A 22,959-nucleotide genomic window follows, 5' to 3' on the forward strand; every position below is an offset into this window, starting at 1 on the left:
AACACCACTATTTTGGTCATAATTGATAGATTTTCTAAATCATGTCGTTTCCTGCCCTTGCCAAAATTACCTTCTGCCAGTGAGACTGCTAGACTTGTGTGTGACCATGTTTTTCGAGTTTTTGGTCTCCCCCAGGATGTTGTCTCTGACCGCGGGCCCCAATTCACCTCCTGCTTCTGGCGAGCCTTCTGCAAACTCCTGGGTGCTACTGTGAGCCTGTCCTCTGGCTTCCACCCTCAATCTAATGGGCAGACCGAGAGGCTGAACCAGGACCTGGAAGCTACCCTGAGATGTGTAGTATCTGCCAATCCATCCTCCTGGTGTTCCCAGCTTCCTTGGGCGGAATATGCTCACAACACCTTGAAGTGCTCTGCCATTGGTATGTCACCTTTTGAATGTCAATTCGGCTACCAACCATCTTTGTTTCCTGAGCAGGAGGTGGATGCAGGGGTCCCATCAGCCCAGCAGTTTGTGCGACGATGCCGGCGCACCTGGAGAGTGGCCAGGCGGGCCCTACTGAAGGCTTCCCAGCAGTACCAGCAGCAGTCCAATCGGCACCGGAGGTTGGTCACCTTCAGGCCCGGCCAAAGGGTCTGGCTCTCCACTCGAGATCTTCCGCTGAGGGTGGAGAATCGCAAACTGGCGCCCCGCTTCATCGGGCCTTTCAAGGTGATTCGCCGGATCAATCCTGTGGCCTACACCCTCCAACTTCCCCGCTCCATGAAGGTCCACCCGACCTTCCACGTCTCGCGCCTCCGTCCGGTGGTCACTTCGCCGCTGCTTCCTGCCCCCAGGCCGCCGCCTCCTCCTCGGCTCATCGACGGCCAGGCCACCTACACCGTCAATCGGCTCCTTGATTCACGCCGTGTCAGGGGGGGGCTTCAGTACCTCGTGGATTGGGAGGGGTACGGTCCTGAGGAGCGGTCTTGGGTGCCGTCCAGGGACGTACTTGACCGCGCTTTGGTAAGGGACTTTCATCGCCTGCACCCTGACCGCCCTGGGATCGTCAGGAGACGATCTTAGGCGGGGGGTACTGTGAAATCCTACTGACTTTTGTGCCTGCCATGTACTTACCTGCCCACAAGATGCCGCCATTCTGCCACTGTGTGCCTCTGAATTCCTATGAACTTTTTTGCTCGCCATGCACTTACCTGCCCACATGATGTCGCCCTTCTGCCTTTGTGTGTTTTGTTAATTTGCCCCTCTTTGTGATTGGATGATTGGATTATTGTTGATGATGTACCGGCCTATTTAAGATCCTGATTTTTCCTTTGTCTTTGCTGAGTTTTCCTGCGAGCCACAGTGTGAGTACCCCTTTTTTCTGTGCTGCCAAATCCTGAACACTTGTTTTGATTTTTGACTTCTGCCTGCATTTTTTGAGAACTTGAAAGCCTATTTTTTGTGCCGAAATACTTTTTGTTGGAACTTTGAATTTTGACTGAAGATTTTTGTTGCCATTGGACTGCTGGCTGTGAACCTTTTTGTTTTGACTCTGGGAACTTTCACTGAACTGAATTGAACTGAAGAACTGCCTTTTTGTATCCTGTGTTTTTTGAAAGTAAAGAAAACTTATCATCAGAACTCATTGCTTCTCTGCATGTCTGTCCAAGGTCAACCACCCAACAAAATTCCTGACAGGTAGGGTCGCTGTGGGCTTCTGCAAGGAACTCTTCTGTCTCCAATTTAGAGCTGGAAAGCGTACCAGATTTCTGCTGTCCCAGAAGCGCCTTGGTGAAGCTGTAGGGGTCTTTAACAAACTGGGCGCGCCGCTTCTCTTTCTTACGCCGCTGCTTTCAGAGGTTTTCTGCTCTCCTGAGCTTACACAGCTGTTCCCGGAGCTTGCTTGTTAGATCTTTGATCCCCTATTTCTCAGGTGTTGAACTGGTCTTGAACAGCTTGTTTAGTCCCTTTATCTCACCCCTCAGGCGGCGAATTTCCTTCTCCCTCCTGTTCAGTTGCTGCTGTGGCTGTCGTTGGCCTCTCCGCTCCACTGTGCCGAATCTCTCCTTGGTGAGGTTGTATACAATGGCCGTGGTTGCATCGATCTTTCTGTGTACTGGGCCTGATGAGGTTGCTTCCAGGATCCCTTCCAGGTCATCGTCGAGTTGCGACCAGGCATTGTTATCTGCCATCTTTGGCCACTGGATTCTTTCTCTCCTTGCAACTTGGAGTGGTGTTGCTGGAGAGGGGTTCACATGGGTTGCTCTCTGGCGTTCGGGCTCCTCAGGTGCTGAGAGATCTTTAGCGCTGTGGTGTGCTTCCCGGCTGTGGATCTCCATCGTCTGACCAGACTCTGGGTCTGTGCGCTACTCCTGAGTTGCTGGTGTCCCACACCTCGACCTGCTCTGGTGTTGCTTGAGCCCTCTGGTGCTTCTGCAGACTTTCCCGCAGTGGCACCTAACAGTGAACTCCTCTCCTTGTCAGCGTTGTTTGTTTAAGCTTTCTGAATACAATACACAGACATGGTTAGTATGTGGTACATTGGGTCATATGTGGTATATCAGGTCGGTCTGAATACAATACACAGACATGGTTAGTATGTGGTACATTGGGTCATAAGTCTGAACTTTTTGGTGCGTCCACGCGCCTTCACTGTCCTAAAAAGAATCCGAAACCTGAGGACCCAGGTCTGAGAAGAAGACTGGGCGCCGCATGCACACTGCTGCGCTAAGAGAGGCGTGTATGAGAGGTGGCCTTACTACAGTGTCCTGTGTGAGGCGGTGAGAGGTAATTATCCCTTCATGGTGTAGCTACTGGTGGAACATGGAGCAGAAATCAACAGCAGAGAGACGAGATCTTTGAGACCAGTGCTCTCGACAAGGCAGTTGAAGACTGCCATAAACTGCCGTGTCTGAGGATGTTACTGCAGCTGGGAGCTGATGTTAACTGCAACAGTAGGACTACTCTCATCCGTACCGTGTCTTAAACAAGAAGTTGCCCATAGCAACTTTGAAAACATCCTACTGCTGCTTGAAGGAGGTGCCAGTGTGAATGCGGTGACCCATAATGGGGACAATGTGACGTAGTGGTTAGTGTGCTATCTGAAAGAGGGCTTAGATAACGAGGACGCTGAGAAGGCAGCTGCCGTCAGACGATATTGCACTCGAATAGCAAACATGCTATTGGACCAAAGGGCTCAGATGTTTGCAGGAACGGGTGACTGGATGAGTATTATTACCAGCCCCTCTCACTCAGCAAACTATGCAGGCGGTTCATACGCCAACTGCTGGCCCCGCTTCCACTGGAATCCAAAGTATTGTTGTTGCCCCTCCTCCCATTGCTCCAGGACTTCCTGATTCCAGACAGCTCCGCGGTTAATGGCAGCAAGAGCCGCTGTGATTGGTCCTCTCGACCAGGCTGCTCTGTGCTCGAGAACAAATAGCTACTTCCTTGTTCTAACCTTCACTGAGCTACAGACTACGAGATGTTAATTAAATAAGTTCCTCATGCTTTGTAGCTTCATTTATTTACACGAACCAAAGACAACACGAGCACTTGCAAGTTACGATGCTGAAGTTAAATCGGAACAGTAAATAGTGTTTCCATACTTCATTCTGCTTTGTGCAACCTGTTTTCGACAATGAGCTTCTTCCTTGTTCCAAACTACTGCGGTGGCTAGTGCAATCAAAAATACAGGTTGACGTTTATTACATGTTTCATTTCCATTGTTGTTGAGTCTGTGTAGCTGTGTAGCCGTGTAGCTACAAGGCAAAAGACATGTATAGTTTACTCCTTGTATTGAAGGTAGTTTGAATCCTCACAGCGCAGACCAGATCGAGCAAAAATCAAACTGTCTGCGTTGACCTCTGGGCGACAGGCGGCAAAGAGAGTATACACAGCCCTCAAGGGGGTGAAAATGAGATTCAGCCATAGACTCCTAACCTCCTCAAAAAGACAGGCCCGTTCACACTTTGCTGGAAAGACTCAACTACATCATAACAGCATTGCTAAGACATTAAAGAGAGCCTTAAGTAACAGGTAAAGACTTCAAGATAAAGATCACTGCCATTTTGAAGACAATACAGGTTTAACATAGTCTTTGTTAAGGGTTTATAACTATAAATGTCCATAAAACAGTATAAAGCGTGAGTCCTCATAAGTTATTCCAATAGGCCATTGGGTAAAACTGCACTGATGAATAAACCAGTGTTGTTGTTGTTCATGATTCTACGTGATTGTTCACTTAGGCTGTTGTTTCTCATCAGGATGTAGCTATGTTGATGCCTCAACAGCTTATTTACATTTTATTTATTTTGGATTTTTCTAGTAGCATCATCACGCACCACTCTCCCTCGGCATCAAGAACTGGCATTATTAGCTATTACCATGCTATCGGCACGTTAGAGCAACATCGCCACATTATGTAAGAGCAACATTGATAAAACCATGAATTAGCATATTATTACCACATTGTCATTGCATTATTAACATGTCATTAGCAGTCCTTTTTTGTTGGGGGGTGGGGGTGCATAACTGGCGTTATTGGAATGTTATCAACATATTATTAGTATGTTATAAGGGGTTATTTGTCATTGGAGGACACATCTCTATCACCTCATCGTCTGAATTAAGGAAAATGAACAATTTAGACCACATTTGCAATTCTATACAACAGGCGCCATCTTGGAAAATGGCCACCATTTCAAATAGCAAATCAGGTGGATTTGATTGTATTGGTCTTGATCACATATATGCTGAATTTCATGTGTGTATCATAATTTGCTTGGTCAATTTGGTACAATAAATCAATTTCTGGGGTGTTTTTGGTGGCCATCTTGGAAAATGGCACCCATTTCAAGTGGCAAATCAGGTGGATTTGATCGTATTGGTCTTGATTACATATATGCCGAATTTCATGTGTGTATCATAATTTGCTTGGTCAATTTGGTGCAATAAATCAATTTTTGTGGTCTTTTTGGAGGCCATCTTGGAAAATGGCCGCCATTTCGAGTGGCAAATCAGGTGGATTTAATTATGCTAGTCTTGAGCACAAACATGTCGAATTTCATGCTTGTATCACAATTTGTTTGGTCATTTCTGTGCAAAAAATCAATTTCTGAGGTTTTCTTTGGCGGCCATCTTGGAAAATGGCCGCCATTTCAAGTGGAAAATCAGGTAGATTTAATTATGCTAGTCTTGAGCACAAACATGTTGAATTTCATGCTTGTATCATAATATAATATGTCAATTCTTTGCAATAAATCAACTTTTGGGGTATTTTTTGGCGGCCATCTTGGAAAATGGCCGCCATTTCAAGTGGCAAATCGGGTAGATTTGATTGTAAGGGTCTGAAGCACATACCTGCCAAATTTCATGCTTGTATCATAATTTGCACTATTCTTGCCATATTGGCCTTGTAGCTGTTCCACTAACTGTTGTGTATGCCTGTGTATGGAATTGTGCGGGAATGTGTATAGGCTGCAGTGGCATTGCTGGGTCGATAGGGGGCAAAGTTCCATACAACTCCACACACAGAAATGTCAGGTAGGGGGTTGTGAGGACATTTTACAAAAAGCTGCTGGGGGGTCATTTGGAAGTCAGAAAAGGGTGTTATAATGTTATGTTTACCAGGACATTGTAGGGGGTTATAAGCACATTTTACAAAAAGGTGCTGGGGGGTCATTGGGAAGTCAGAAAATGGTGTTATAATGTTATGTTTACAAGGACATAATTATGTCCTGATAAATATCGCCGTCCTTACAATGCTGGTGAAAAGTCAGGAAAATGTCCTGCTATACCACCGCCGCCCGCACACACACACACACACACACACACACACACACACACACACACACACACACACACACACACACACAGCAAACAGAGATATTTATTCGGTAGCGTAAACAGCTATGATGGTATTTCAGTATGATCTTTTATCACTCTGAATTTCTATTCGGAACTACTGCAGAGGCAAAATTAGGTGCAGTCTGGCTGTGGATTCAACTGTTCTGCCGACTCTCCTCTCCCACAACCCCCTCTCATCCTCCTCCACTCTTCCTTTCTTTTCACCTCTCATCCCTCCATCTACTCCTCCCTCTCTCCGTTCCTCATCCCTCCTCTCCTCTCTTTTCTTTCTTCTCTCCCCACACTCCCATCATTCCTCTCCTCCTCCTCCTGTCCTCCTCTTCTTTTCCTTTCTCTGCATCCCTCGTCTCCCAGTTTCCCCTCTTCATTTCATTTTCCACTCCCCCCCCCCCCTTCCTTCTCTGGTCCATTCTCTTCTTCTCTCTTTCTCTCCATTTCCCCCACCACCGCCAGGGCCAAATTAACACATAGGCTAGATATGGCTGAAGCCTTGGAGTCCCCACCTGCAGAATTGTGATGAGATGTGATATTGGAAAACATATCAGTGATGCATCATCATAGTTTTAAGTCTCATTAATGTTCCTCTCCACAGTCGGCAGCCATATTCCGAATTCCTAGCCCGTAAGTATGACACCGCCTGTGTAATTTGGTTGCAAATTTTTTGTTGCAAAATCTCCAGGCGGTAGGGGCGCAAAGCAACCTGTAGCCTAGGGACCCCGGGCTTTCTTAATCCCGCCCCCTGCTCCCATCCTCTCCATCTCTTCCTCTTCCTTTTGGCCCTCCCCTCTCTCTTACTCTCTCCCTCATTCTCTAAAGCCCTCTCTCTCACCCCCTCGTTTCCTCACCCCCTCCCTCCCCCTCTCTCTTACTCTCTCCCTCTTCTGCTCCTTCCTCCAACTCTCTCTCTCTCTCTCTCTCTCTCTCTCTCACTACATCTTTCCCTCACTATTCCCCTGCCTTCCTCCATTCTCTCTCCCTCTCCTCACTTGCTCTCCCTCCCCATCTCTCTCTCTCTCTATCCCTCCATCCTTCCCTACCACTCTCTCTCCTCTTCCTTCTTCTGCCTTCCAGCACCGCTCCCCAATTTCTCTCTCTCTCTCTCTCTCTCTCTCTCTCTCTCTCTCTCCCACTTTAACAAAGAATGAGTAGAAGCCTACACATCTCTACGTCCTCCCTCTTGCCCACCCTTCCTCTACCTCTCTCTCCCTCCCCTCCACCCCCTCTACCTCCGCCTGTCTCTGTCTCTCCCTCTCTCCCCCACTCCTTCCCCCTCTCCCCCTCTCCCTTTCCCTCTGTTTAACAGATAATGAGAGGAAGCCTACATATCTTTGGCGGCGGAGGGGGAGGAAAAGGTCACTCCACAATCCTGTCTGGCTGCCTTTGACGCACACACACACACACACACACACACACACACACACACACACACACACACACACACACACACACACACACACACACACACACACACACACACACACCGGCTGCCTTCGCCTTCGGAAGCCTGTAATTCCCCAAGCAGCTCACCGGCACCGGGCCCTGCTGCTGCTGTCCCTGCAATCACACACACACACACACACACACACACACACACACACACACACACACACACACACACACACACACACACACACACACACACACACACACACACACACACACTGGGCCCCGCTACTACAATCACAGACCTGCCTGCGTACACTGTGTGTGTGTGTGTGTGTGTGTGTGTGTGTGTGTGTGTGTGTGTGTGTGTGTGTGTGTGTGTGTGTGTGTGTGTGTGTGTGTGTGTGTGTGTGTGTGTGTGTGTGTGTGGAGGAGGAGAGGGGTTGGGGAGGAGAAGAAGACGCATGCAGGGGCCATTTGCATTTTCTCTCTTTTTCCAGCTCTTAAAAAAATCTATTCACGATGGCTTCCTTTGGAGATGAAAAAAAATAAAGGAAATGAGAGAGATGGAGAAGGAGAGAGGGGGAGGGAGAGGGGGAGGAGAGAGGGGGGTAGAATAAAGGAACACGGAATGCAAGAAGGATAAAAGAAATGCAAAAGAATGTCGTTATTGGCATTCAAAGCAGCCATAGCAAAGGAATACAGTACATTACCATTTAAGGGTGGATTCAGTTGTGGGTGGATAGGAGAGTGTAATTTCTTGTGGGAATCAAAATGCATTCCCGTTGATTTCAGTGATTTCATGCACTGTATTTTTATTAGTTTTGCGTGATGCAATGGAGTTTATGTAGCGATTCATCACTGGTGATTGTGTTTAGTACAGCTATGTGGACAAGTCGTAATTATGGGTGGACATTTTTTTCCAAGCATGCTTAACATTCTCAGCAAAGAAATATATAATGAAGCTTGACTTAATGTGTGCATCCTTTTGGTAAATAGCAGTGCTCTTCAAGTCCAAAGTTAAATTTTGCAGACTTAAATTCAACACTTAGAGAAATGTAATACTTTTCTAGTTGGTTGAATTCACAGATCTGGAGGACTGTTGTGAAATCCTAAGTTGATCAGAGGCCTATGTTAGCACTCTAGCTACAATCCAGGGCAGTGGCTTAATGGTTAAGGAGATAGATCAGAAGGTTTCAGGTCCCACTCTCTACCACACTCCATGGCTGAATTGCCCTTGAGTAAGGCACCGAACCCCATGAAGCTTCAGGGCCTGTAACCAGTACACTGCAAATAACTGTAATTTACCTTGCATAATAATGTTAGCTAATTGTAATGGAATGTAAAAGAGTTATGAGGGGAAGTAGATGGCCTCCATATGTCACCAGATGTGTCAAATGTAAGTTAGAGTAAACAAAATAAACACAGTTTCCTTCAAACACAGGTGACTTGTCTTACAATCAGCTGACTCTGTACTGATTGGATCATGTTTGTGGTGGATTCTTTGGTTAGGTTTTTTAGTGCTTTTCAGAAACAACAAAGTCTATCTCATTAGGTACAAAGGATTAAATGGTGTAGCATCTACGTGATAGCATGTGCTAGTGTTGTACTTACACCATGCATTTACTTTTTACTTTTCACTTTTGACACCTCTGGTGACCCCCGCCAGCTGGTGAAGCAGACTTCAGTCCCCATTGTCAGATGTTGTCCTTTTGACACGTGCCACAGATGAGGAGAATAAAAAAGCACAAGGGAAAACACTGTCTCACAAAAGACAGCTGCTAATTATGATTCCACCTCTTGTGATATCTTCTTTTATTCTGAGGTTTTACCCTTGTTAAAGTGTGTTAGAATATTCAATATAAAAAACAACTCTCCCAAACAAAACCGACCACCACCACCGTCACCATCAGTTGAATATGTGGTCCCGCAATACTAATACGCAAACATCAAAAGACAACGGTCAGTTGCAAAACAGCACACTAACTCAAAAAAATGTAGTCGGAAATGAAATTCCACCTTGCTTCTCCTCACCTACAATTCCAACCATCCACCAGCCACCCGAATTCCAGACGTTTATCCCCACTGTCAGATGTTGTCCTTTTGACATGTGCTGCTTCCGAGGGGAGTACAAAGCACAAGAGGAACACAAAGACAGCTGTTCATTAACAAGCCGCCTCTCATTATATATATATATATATTAATCTGAATCGACTTTGTTAAAATAACTGTTGTAGAATATTTACAACCAGCGCTCGAAATTAACGGTGTCCCGACGTCCCGGGGACCATACAAAATGTTGTGGGGACACAAAGTTATCATTTCTGGGACAATGCCGGGACCGTCCAAAAATATAAATGAAAAGATTCAAAAAGTAGGCTATTATATTTGCAAAGCCATCACACTGGGACATTAGCCTAACTCAACACCAACCATCAGCGAAAATAGCAACAGAAAACTTTCCTATAAACGTCCGCATTGTGTTCTAGAATGTTGATTAAGATTTCGCAGCTGCGACTGTAAGCGCGTGTTTCTTCGGACTGCTGCTGAGAGGTTGTCCCGTTGGTTATGCCATTTCACCCTGAACTAGAAATGCTCTCAGAGAAAACGGGCTCTGGATTGTTGATTTTTCAAGCCAACAAGGATATATTCCAGTAGACATGGTTAAGCTGTGAGAGGAATGGAGTTCGGTTTTGCTAATATTTCAGGTAAGCAAAGCAACAGCCCCAAACAATGCGCAGTTGTCTGTGGCCACCTGTCGCGTGCTATCTGCCCAAAACACCAGAAACGCGAGCTGGCTCTAAAGTAGATTAACCCTCATTCATACATATCAGAAACTGCCTGTAAATTACTTTCCATTAACAAATAGTTAGGGAAACGGCAAGCAAGCTAACAGAGGTAGTTGTTAGCCAAGAACGTCAAGCAGTTTCATTCAAATATGGCTGGAAATGAAGGCGCTATATTCTGAACATTGTCATACAAACGCAGTTATTTAATTAATGTTGAAGTATCCGTGTTATTGTTTCTGTGCTGGTAAAAGCAGAAATGCCTATTAGCCAAGGTCTAATTGAAAAGGGAAAAAGTCCACCTTGACTTCATTGATTACAAGCACGAAGAACGCGCTTCAATTTTACAGCATTGCCAGCGCATTTCTCTCCAATCCCTCTCTTTCTCCCCCTCCCCTCCCTCTCCATGCTAGCCTATCCCCCTCTCTTTCTCGAAAGTGAGGTAGGCCTAAGTGTGCGGTCGTAGTTTTTTCTCTTGTGCATTTATTTTTAGGTTAACTTATCAAATTGTCTTGATGTCAATGTCAAGTGAATTTAAAGCGGAAAGGAAACGTCTTGCAATGCGTTGTCATACTCCTAATGCGGCCCCAAAACCTACCGCATCTTCTTCCACCTAGCCTGATTATCATCGACTTTCACATCTCTTCGAGACTGGCTGAAGCTGTTGCATCACTAGGAGGGCACGGCCTGGCTATCTTCCACCGGCATGCCCATCACAACCAGTGGCCAAAGTCAGACTAGGTTAGACTATTGACACTTTTTAACTGAAGCTAAACAGACACTGAATTGTTATTGATATGTAGTAGACTAAATGAAAGCTGTTTTTTTATGTAGGCTAAATAGGCCACAACAGAGTAACAGGCTGGCTGCAATAGAGTTTGCAATAGCCTACATGATGGGTAGGCTATATTGGTGCATAAAGCAATCAGTTTGACAAATATAATGTCATTGAATGCAGATTTCCTCATATCACCATGCTCATATATTCTTGAAAAACGAAATGTGCACGGTTACTCAAGGCATTTTTCTATATAAGGCACAGATGTTCATGATTTAACACACCCTAATTTTTTCTTAAAGACCTGAATTCACAGTTGCACTGCAAAAAAAAAACAAAAAACATAATCACACATGAAATTGAACGTGGACATAATTTACCACCTATTTAGGCGCGAAAAAAATGGGGACACTTCTGGTTACATTCGGGACAATACAAAGTGGAATCCGGGACCATTGCGGGACACAAAGGAAAAAAGTTAATTTCGAGCCCTGTTTACAACCCAGCTCCACCGTGGCCTAACGGTAGGGCATTGGGTTGCTACGCCAGTGACTGGGTTTTGATTCTGGCCCGATTCTGGTAATTTGCCAATTTTTCTCCACACTCGTTTCCTGTCTGTCTCTCTGCCACTGTCCTGTCGAAAATAAAGGCAAAAAAGCCCTAAATATTTTTAAAAGAATTTTTAATAAAGCCACCTCCTCAACCCAGTCAACTACAGACACCATTACCATCAGTTGAAGACTGATCCCACAATACATGGCACTAATAGTAATACATACACTAGGGCAGGGGTACTCAATTAAAAGTCCCCGAGGGCCAGTTTTTCAAAATTCCTCCCAATAAAGGGCCGGGCCGGGCTGACACGACACGACCCCCACCAAAAAAAAATATTTAAAAAAAAATAAAAAATGATAAGGCCTTTTTAATCACAAAACACACGCACTCACACCCACAGCAGATATTTAGTTTCCAGTGACAGGATGGGAGAACATTTCTCTCATAAAGGGCCTGCATTTTTCTGGAGCACTGTGGGGTGAGGTGCCTGCCTTGCTGTCATTGCCACCCACCCTTCAGTATTTTTTTTTTAAATGACATAAGATTATCTTTTTTAAATGACATAAGATTAGCCTATATTTGCAGACTACATTCATAAACATTTATTTCTTAGTGAGAAAACCAATAAGCCTGAAAATAACACTTTTCAAACAAATGTTGCTTATTATGACTTTGTTTATGCAGCTCTGACATGCATAATGAGAATCAGATGCAATAATGGACCCAACAAAGAGGACACATAGATAGGAGGACACCAGGTTTTGCCAACAAGAAAATGGCACATTGATGCAATGTTGATTAAATGCAACAGCCAATAATAAATCATCAAGTTGCTCATAACTTTGTTTGAAATCTTATGAGGGGCTTAGCTTTCCAAACAAACTATTTGGGGACTGTTTAAAAGTGTGAAAAGTTTATCAAGCAATTCGTTTTTAAGTAGGCTACCCCTAGTTAGCTGCCAGCAGAGCTCAAACACAATTTGCCTTCATTTGTGTTAGCAACTAGCTACAGCTAGTGCTAAACCAATTCGAAGTCCTAACACACTGTATGCAATGAAATGTGGACCATAACTTTCAAAAACGAGGCAAAGAGAACTTTGTAAATAATTTATTTACAAGTTCTACCGTACTTCCCTTCAGTAGTCTACCTCACAACAGCCTCTGCCACCCTCATAGTCACTTCTGTTTGGAGCCTGCAGGGAGAAACTGATTGAGGGGGCGGAGACACGGCACGCATCTTCCTAGCGTCTGTGGCGCGATTTCAAAATAAGAGCCGGCAGCGCGATCGGACCAAAAAAAAAAAAAAAAAATTTTTTTTTTTTTTTTTTTTTTTTAATTTTTCAAAATTATTCGAGGGCCACAAATAGATGCCCCGCGGGCCACAAGTGGCCCGCGGGCCGCTATTTGAGTATGGGGGCACTAGGGGGACACTGGGCAGTTTTTACTTTGGTCATTCACAAAAGAGCAGTAGCCCCATAAGGCATAGGGAACGCTGTAATAGTCATTGAAAGGTCAACAACCATAGTACTACACTACTATGATATTGCACTTGGACTTAAATAATGCAGTACTACTTGGTCATTGCCATTCTGATAACAGTAAAACGCTGTGTCTGAGTGGGCTAATTCAAGGAGGGCAGCAGGACATCAAACGTGTCATCTCCTCTTCGCCTAACAGAACAGGGTTGCATTTCTCGAAACCGAAGTTGCTAACTTCCTTAGCTACTTTGTTGTTTTCAATGAAATTTCCCATTGGCAACTACCTAAGTTGCTAGCTAACTTGGGCCCTCTCCTCTTCTCTCTCTATATGTTGCCCCTGGGCTCCATCATCAGAGAGCACAATGTTGATTTTCATAGCTATGCCGATGACACTCAACTATATATCTCTGTCGAGCCTAGCCAAACCACTGCCATTCATGCCTTGACTAAATGCATGTCTGCCATTACAGATTGGATGAACAGTAACTTCCTAAAATTAAATGAAGATAAAACTGAAGTGTTGCTCATTGGGCCTAAGAAAAAACGTGCAAAACTCCACTCAAGCCTAGGTGACCTAAGCATACACATTAAAGATAAGGTTACTAGCCTAGGTGTGGTCATAGACTCGGATTTGAGCTTTGAGCCTCACATCAACAAGATAACAAAATCTGCTTTTTTCCATCTTAGAAATGTCAACAAAGTGCGCGGCTTGGCCCCCGACAAGACGCTGAGAAACTTATTCATGCCTTTGTCACCAGTAGGATAGACTACTGCAATGCTCTTTTCTCTGGTCTCCCAAAAAAATTAATTGACAAATTGCAACTCATTCAAAATTCTGCGGCAAGAATCCTAACAAGAACCAGAATGAGAGAGCACATCTCTCCTGTCTTGGCAGACCTGCACTGGTTACCTGTCTCATACAGAATCGACTTTAAGATTCTGCTCACAGTATTTAAAGCATTAAATGGACTTGCCCCTAGCTATATCTCAGACATGCTCTCTTTTTATGCCCCTGCTCGAGCTCTCAGGTCCACTGATGCCAAGCTGCTAAGGACCCCCACCCCCCCGCAGAAGAAGATCGGCGACGCCGCGTTTGCCTGCTATGCGCCCAAGAGATGGAACACCCTCCCCATCGAGATCCGATCAGCCACCTCCGTCGACTCCTTTAAGAAGCAGCTGAAGACCCACCTCTTCATCCTTGCCAACTCCTAGCTGCCAAGACGTCATAGTGTCCCAGCCGCCGCAGCGCCCTTACTACTCGCAATCCAGCCCTGGCAGGGGGCTCCCCTAGGTGGCCGCTGGTCTCTGCCTGAGGTTTCTTCCTGACTACAGGGGGTCTTTTTTTCTCAGACCTCACTGAGCTTTTTTTCCCCCTCACAAACTATGAATCAAGCGAAAGGGAGTTTTTCCTCACCCCTGATGCCACCAGGGGCCGCACCTGAGCGCCCAATCTCTGTGTGACTATCTATGACTTATGATAGGCCCAGCCACTATGGACCTTACACATCTAAGAATCCTGGTCCTAACCTACGTTGACCTTATGACTCTACATTCTCTGTCTATCTCTTCTTCCTCTGCCTTCCTGCTTTTTCTGCCTCTCCTCTATACCTCTCCATTTAAATCTATCTCTCCTCTCCTTTTAAATCTATCTCTAACAATGTTTTTTCCCATTTGTTAAGCACTTTGAGTTACATGCCTTGTATGACACAGTGCTATACAAATACAATTATTATTATTATTATTATTACTACGTTTTCAAGAAATGCAGCCCAGTACAGCCTACAACCACAAACAACCAGCAACCTACCAAGTCATCATCCATCGGAGAAGCTCCCTCCCTGCTCTACTCTGCTCTGCTCTGCACTACACTGCAGCATGCCAGTGTTTATCTCAAATTCTAATTCTAATTCAAAAGGGGCTTTATTATATAAATTGTAAAATATATTACATTATACAGTACAGGCCTCACTCCCCACCACACCAGGAAGACACCACAGCAAAACACATCACAATTGAAATGCTAATTGAAGAAGCAACGTGACTTTGCTGTGAGTGGGAAAAGGTCTTCAGAGACGCCGTCTCCGACGCCAACTGTCATTTCATCCGCTGTGCGCCGTGTTCCCCTGGGGGGTGCATGCATGGTGTGTGTGCGTGCGTGCGTGCGTGCGTGCGTACGTGCGTGCATGCGTGTGTGTGTGTGTGTGTGGGTGGGTGTGCATGGAGAGAAAAAGATGTAAGTACATGTTTATTGTCTTTGCCCAAAAATGTATGTGTCCTCTCTTGGTTCTTTTGTCAACAACAGTACAACAAAATACTGTAGATAACAAAGAATAAAATAAAACTTACAATACACTGTAATTGGCCGCCAATTCATTCAATTGATTATCTCCTCCCCCCAACCACACCCTTAAAAAGAGATGGGTGCATATCACCATTGGTTACAAATTCGGTTTGCAGGATGACCATATGCATAGGTGCGGTGGGAGGTGTCCCATGGCCTGTGTGGATGGAATAGAAAAGTTGTTCCCAACCTGGGAGTCGGGACAATTTGGAGGGTCACAGAATTACTGCAGGAGGTGTCGCAGAGAGATGGAACTCTTTGCAACCAGAGCGAATTTCGCCAGGGGCGAAGCGAACAGAGCGACCAGAGCAAATTTCAACGACTAAACACAAGCTAATATTATGGTAATGAGCTATGACGCAGTTCGAGAAAAAACAATTGGCATGCTCAAATCTCTGAATGTCCCAGGCTGTCAAGCCAGAGCTGTTCTGTGATTAGCTAAGTCAAACATGTCAATGTCACGTCCCGAGCAAATAAAGAGAATTCATGGCGAAACTTCTTCTGGTACTGTACCTCCGCTACCAGGCAGCGTAGGTCACTCTTGGTCTGGACGCAGCATTACAGTTCTATAAATTGTTAGTAACAGTATCCACTTTTAAAGGCTAATAAATGCACACCCATTTATTTTTACTTATTAAAAAGACACCGTTGAATAACTTTGCTGCAACCAGAATGGCAATGACCAAGTCATAGTGCATTACTAAAGGCCCAGGGTAATGTAATAGTGGTGTATGGTAGTTAACTTTTCAATGACTATTACAGCGTTTCACTGATACAGCAACGTATATTATGGCGCTACATGTGAATTTTATAGTAACATTTTGCAGATTTAGGGCCAGAAATGTTTGGAATACGGTAAGGGGTGACTCTGGAAAATAGGAGGTCCCATGAGAAAAGTTTGGGAAACACTGGAATAGGAGATCTTTGATGGAATTTTCCCATAGCAGGAATGCTAATGGTGCTGCTGAAATACAGACACACGCACGCACGCACGCACGGCCACCCACCCTCACGTACGCATGGACACACAAGCATGCACACATACACACACACAGACTCATGCAGAATCATATTAGCGTTTTTTAGGGTCCAATGGCTTGTGTGGATAGAATATTGGGGATCCTTAATGGAATATTCCCATAGCGGGAATGCCGTGCTGAAGCTGAGACACACATGCGCACACGCACACGCACACACACACGCACATACACACACACACACACACACACACACACACACACACACACACACACATAGACACAAATGCCGCGTGGTGCTGCTGAGTTGGCGAAAATAAAATATCCCATCCAGCCAGGCTCCCTTCCATCACTCTCTGCCTGAACACACACACACACACACACACACACACACACACACACACACACACACACACACACACACACACACACACACACACACACACACACACCAGCCTGATCTCTCAGATTTCCGTGGAATGGACACGGATCTTTGCGACACAAAATCAGTGTAGGTTTCACGTATTTTGCCAAAATTCCTTGCCCGGACACAGAATTGTTTTCCGTGATTGACTCACAGAAGTACTTTCTCAGCCACACACACACACACACAGTCAGAATCACACTCATACCACACCCACACACTCCAATAAATACACATGAACATGCACAGATATGCAAGATCTCTCTGTCTCACATACACACACATATACACACATGCACACACGCACATACGCACACATGCACAAACATTCTTCTTCCCAAACACCAACCATTCTCATCTCCCCAAATCCCACCACCACCCTCTGTCGTCATTTTAGCGCCCCCAATAGGCAGCTCAGTCACCACTCGACTTTATTTTCTCCCCCCGTCCTAACTCTCCCAAGTACCCCCACAACCCTCCCCCCTTTCCATCTACCGCCCTCCACCCTCTCTCTCTCTCACACACACACGCACACACACACACACACACACACACACCCATCCCCTGCTTCACGCATTAGGTATGCATTGATTCAGCCTTCCCCGCGTTATAAATACAACATTGATCGCCGGCCAGTGCAATCAATAGCCTCATTCGCATGCATGGGGCGACTCTGATCACTACTGCACTGGAACACCAAGACGCCTCCGTAGCATATATATATTCTTCTCTCTCTCTCTCTCTCTCTCTCTCTCTCTCTCTCTCTCTCTCTCTCTCTCTCTCTCTCTCTCTCTCTCTCTCTCTCTCTCTCTTTCAGTAGAAAGCCAGACGCCTCTGTGGCACATACTATATATTTCCCTCCCTCTCTCTTTCTCCTACAGCCCTCCCTCCCCTCTCTCAGCCCACCTTCCCCCATCTCTGTCTCTTTCCCAATTTCTCCCTCTCCCCCCATTCTTCTAAAATGCCTCTGTAGCATATACTCTTTCTCTCTCTCTCTCTCTCTCTCTCTCTCTCTCTCTCTCTCTCTCTCTCTCTCTCTCTCTCTCTCTCTCTCTCTCTCTCTCTCTCTCTCTCTCTCCTGCAGCCCTCTCTTCCCCCTTTCTCTACCTCTCTCTCTCTCGCTCTCTCCTCTCTTCTTTGGCCTCTGCCTCGTTCTCTTCCCCCATCACTCTCCCTCTCCCTCAGTTTTATTCCCCACATATCTCTCCTTTCTCTCCTTCTCATGTATGTTATCCCTCACTCTGTATCTCTCTTTATACTTCCTTTCCATCTTTTTTATCAACCTCACTCTGCCTCTCTTTCTCTCTCACTCTCTACTCCCTTTATCTGTCCCCCTTTCTCTCCCTTTATCTCTCCCCCTTTCTTGATTTTTTTTTCCTTTGCTTTGTCTCTTCCCCCATAAAATTCTGTGAGAGTTCATTGCATCTGGCCCATGGCATGGAAGCTCTTAACACATAGGCAGGAAGTCATGCATTGAGGCCCTGTTGTATGCTTTGTTGACCATGTCATTTTCAGTAGAAAATCATTGTCATTGTCATTTTCAGCAGAGAGAATAGAAGTCCGCCCGCCAACTGCAACTCCGGCTGCAGGTTTATTTAAGACAAGGGTTTCGACTCATCAGGGATTTCATCAGGCATGGAGACCTTGATGGGTGGAAACTGCAGGCCTACTGTGTCTCTTAAATGATAGATAGCCTACAGATTTGTCACACACCTGGCCTCTGTGAGCTGGGATGTGCATACATTTACTCTTCTAAAGACGTGCCATTTTCAGCCGATATACAGTAAAAGCACCATCACTTCAGTCCATTATAAAAGGTAAAGGAAAAAACAGACAGGGACATGGGTCACTAGGAGGCTTCTACAGTGAACAAATAGTATTGTTGAATTTGAAAAAAACTATTGTTCATAAAGCTAACTAATGAACCTAAAAGGAGAAACTGATTTCTGAATCATTGTGGATAGATGTAGTCAAATTAGTTTTAGTGACTTTGAATTATGCCAATCTTTGGAAAGCTGGAGCAAATGCAAATTTGTTTTTAAAAGGAGGACATTGAAAGTTTAGATGCAAAACCCCCTAAGTGCCTTTCCAGAAACACTTCATAATTCATTTGACAGTAACTGACTGACTGTCTGACGGACAGTAATACTTGTTCAGTCTCCACAAATGGTGGTGCATTCTCCTGCAATGGCTTCCTCCTCAGTCATCTGTACTGTCTTGTCCTCTTACTGTAAAACAAAGACTTGGAGATGTGATAATAACGCTCTCTCTCTGTCTATCTCACACACAAACACACATATGGACCGAGATACACACACTGTGGTACACACACACACACACACACACACACACACACACACACACACACACACACACACACACACACACACACACACACACACACACACACACACACACACACACACACACACACACACACACACAAACAAACAAACAAACAAACAAACACACACACACACATGCACACAGGCACACACGCGCATAATAAAGCTTCACAACTCCTCTGGCAAGCTACTCAGACGAGAGGTATGTTTCCAATCCATTGATTGATTGGAATCATAAAGCACTCATTAGGGCTTCCTCTCAGGGGAGCAAAGGGGTCTGTTGTCCAGAGCCCCAGTGAGGGGGACCGAAATGGGTCCCCACCACATTGTATGTATGGTGGTGGTTGGGGGAGGGGGGGGGGGGGTGGGGGGTGGGGGGGGGGGGGGGGGGGGGGGGGGGGGGGGGGGGTGGGGGGGGGGGAGGGGTCGGTTGGGGGGGTTTAAAGCTGTCAACGGCCCTGGGGCCCTGTTTTGTATTGTGGGCGTCAGTGGTGTAGTGGTGTGATGGTGCCAGACCGCTGGATCAGGCCCGTGTGTGTTTTGATTGGGAGTCCCCAGCTGATCATTATGAACTGGGGACTGGCCTGTCGAATCCAATCATTATCAATATACATATAGCACACACACACACACACACACACACACACACACACACACACACACACACACACACACACACACACACACACACACACACACACACACACACACACACACACACACACACACACACACGCGCGCGCACACACTGGGCAGGGAACAGACACACACAAACACAGAAACAGACAGGCATACGCACACGCACACGCACACACACACACACACACACACACACACACACACACACACACACACACACACACACACACACACACACACACACACACACACACACACACACACCTGGAGATCAGGCAAAGAGATATCAATATTATCCAGTTAGTTTACTGCAAGGTGGTGACCTGCATTAGCTGGATTAGATACATCATTATAGCATATTGCGAATTGATTTGTCTGTTTTTTGGCAACCATGATTTCACATCATTAGAGAGTATTGAACAGTTACGGCTTATACACAATGAATACCAGAGTTTGAAAATCATTTTGTAAAATGTGGCAGGCTCTCACAAATTATTCAGCCAATCATGCAATTATTGTTCAAAATTTGGTCCAAAATGTATGCACTTTCATTGTCTCGCCGTGTTTTTGCTGCTTTCTTCTGCAACATCACGTTTTAAAGCCTTGTGTATACAGTATTTCTGAAAAGTTCTTCAAAAAGGCAAGGTAAGCCCACATTGTGAACTCATGACAAGATACAGTAACAGGGAAGGATGTGGCATTGCCTCTGTCAACCAGGGATGCCAGATGTGACACAAAATCCTCACCAACTGGTTGGAGGCACTAAATCCCTCCCAAATTGACCAACATTTTATTGATTTCTATTGCCATAAAACTAAAAAAAACATTTTTACCCGCAGTCATCCTAAAATGCCTCATTGGGCGGGAAACCACTCAATCTGGCAACATTGCTGTCAACACCTTTTGACATTTCCCGCTGATTGACTTCCTACTTCACTCACCTTTGGAAGCATCACCGCCACTACCCCACTTCACCTCTCGATAACACACCTCTCGATAACACACCTCTCTCTTCCGGAACTTCACACACAGAGGCGGGTGCCGCCGAGTCTTTGATGTGAGGTGTGTGTGTGTGTGAGTGTGCGTGTGCGTGTACGTGTGTGTGTGTGTGTGTGTGTGTGTGTGTGTGTGTGTGTGTGTGTGTGTGTGTGTGTGTGTGTGTGTGTGTGTGTGTGTGTGTGTGTGTGTGTGTGTGTGTTTGTTTGTTAGTGTGTGGGTGTGTGGGTATATGTGTTTTCAAAAGAAAGAAAGAAAGAAAGAAAGAAAGAAGGAATGATAGAAAGAAAGAAGGAAAAGAGAGAAAAGACCTTGTCTTTTAATGTCAGAACCTCACTTTACATTAGCTGCCGCGTTTACTCAGTCGCTTCCTGAGCTGGTCTCCGCCTCCTGTGATTTGTTGGCCAAGTACCAAGATCCACGACAACCTCCAAATGTGTGTGTGTGTGTGTGTGTCTGTGTTTGTGTCTGTGTGAGCATGCATGCGTGCGTGCGTGCGTGTGCGTGTATGTTGGTGTCGGAAAGGTTTTTGCTAAGGGTCTCTTCCATCCTAAATATCACCCCTTAATTGCAAAAAATGTGCAGAGACCCCCCCCATCCACCCATCAGCCTCCAGGCACCAAGCGCTGTAATTGGACCTAACTTTTACTTAACCTTTACCTGGCGGCACTGCAGACCCATGTGTAAAGAACAGAGACAATCAGATGGCTTTGCAGAAGAGAGAGGATGAGGGGTAGGCGAAGAGAGAAAAGGAAAAGGCCTTCAGTCCAGCCAAGACCAGACCATAGCATTTAGTTGGGTTTCATTTGAACACTTATGTAATACACTTGATATCACAAAAATATTTGTTTGGGATTCATTCATTTTTGTTTCATTATGGCATGTAGTGTATTTCCAGACATCAATTGAACCCAAGACAAGTATCTGTAGGGCAAACAGGTAAATTCCAACGATGAAATCACATTGCACAATGGTCACTATTTTTTTCGTGATTCATGTTCCCCACAGAAAATGATCCAAAAAGGCCAGTGAATCTCAATGTGAAAAATAATAATTAATATTTTGTTTCTTGAGCGAAAAACTGAAAATGGGCCCCGTAGACATGAACACCTACAAGGGTTAAGGATGAAGATGTGTAAAGGCTGTTGTGTTGTGTTGTGCCTGTGTACATTTGGTAGTGTGTTCGTTAGACAGTGTGGTTTATTAAAAAAGTCAAAACAAAGTGTGGAGAGGCAGCCTTTAGCTTCTAGGCTTCAAAGCTTCGGAACCAGCTTACAGATGACAGATATACAAATGCACCCACTATTGATAGCTTTAAATCTAGACTCAAGACAAAGCTGTTCTTAGATGCTTTCTCCTAGCTTAAATTATATATCATTCTTATTTTTTATTTTTATGTTTATTTTATTTTATTTTTTACCATATGTTTTATCTTAATGTATTACATGTTCTTTGACTATAATTTATTTCCTTCTTTCATCCCTGTTTCCTTTCTTTTTGCATTTGTTTATTTTTGTGAAGCACATTGAGTTGCACCTGTGTATGAACTGCGCTATACAAATAAACTTGCCTTGCCTTATTACGTTACAAATATTAAACTATTCATACGCATTTGAGTTATTCCCACTTCAACCCAAAGCAGTTCAATGCAAATTTATGCGTAAGTATTTTGTACAAGCATGCGTAAGTATTTTGAGTACAGCCATAATTGGATCAAAAGATAGGCCTACTTAACCTTTCCCTGACAGTTCTACTGTCCCATGCATCAAGAGCAAAGGGGTTCAGGCAGAGAGAGGCTTGTGTTAGAGTAGGCTACCTGATGTTCATACACACATCTTTTAAAATTCCTGTAAAGAAGCATTTGAGTTTCCGTTTCCATCGAAACTACAGATATAACAAGCAAAAATAGTCTAGTAGATTGATTATTCAAAACACGCCTACCCAATGCAAAGGAGTGTGCTCAAGCTCGGTCTCTCAATAAGGGAGCACCATTTATTCTCAACCTCTGCTGGTTCCCTAAAGGGGTGTAAACCTGACTTCACATGGATTCCAGAAAAGAACGGGCTTGAATCATCTTTTCCACGGTCTCGGTAATTAGCCACTGCACATTGACATGGTGCTAGAGAGATTGAAGATGGGGTTCTCAACCTTTTTAGATCAAACACCCCCTTGATGTCATCATAAACATCCCAGTGCCCCCTTCACCTCATCACAAGCCTGCCAACACCCCCTTTAGTTTTAGACAATAAAACAGACTAATGCATCCCAATGGTAACTAAGCCCTGCCCCCACTCAGCTGTATCTTTCTCAACGCCCCCCTAGGGCTCCCCAATGTCCCCAACGCAGAGAAACACTAGGCTAGACCCAAAAGGTCAGGATCTCCAACATATATTTTATTTCTGCTTTAACACACCTAGTGTGCACCGAACTTTTATTTTTATTTTTCCTCT

Source organism: Engraulis encrasicolus, chromosome 21, assembly GCF_034702125.1.
Source record: "Engraulis encrasicolus isolate BLACKSEA-1 chromosome 21, IST_EnEncr_1.0, whole genome shotgun sequence".
Taxonomy (NCBI): Eukaryota; Metazoa; Chordata; class Actinopteri; order Clupeiformes; family Engraulidae; genus Engraulis; species Engraulis encrasicolus.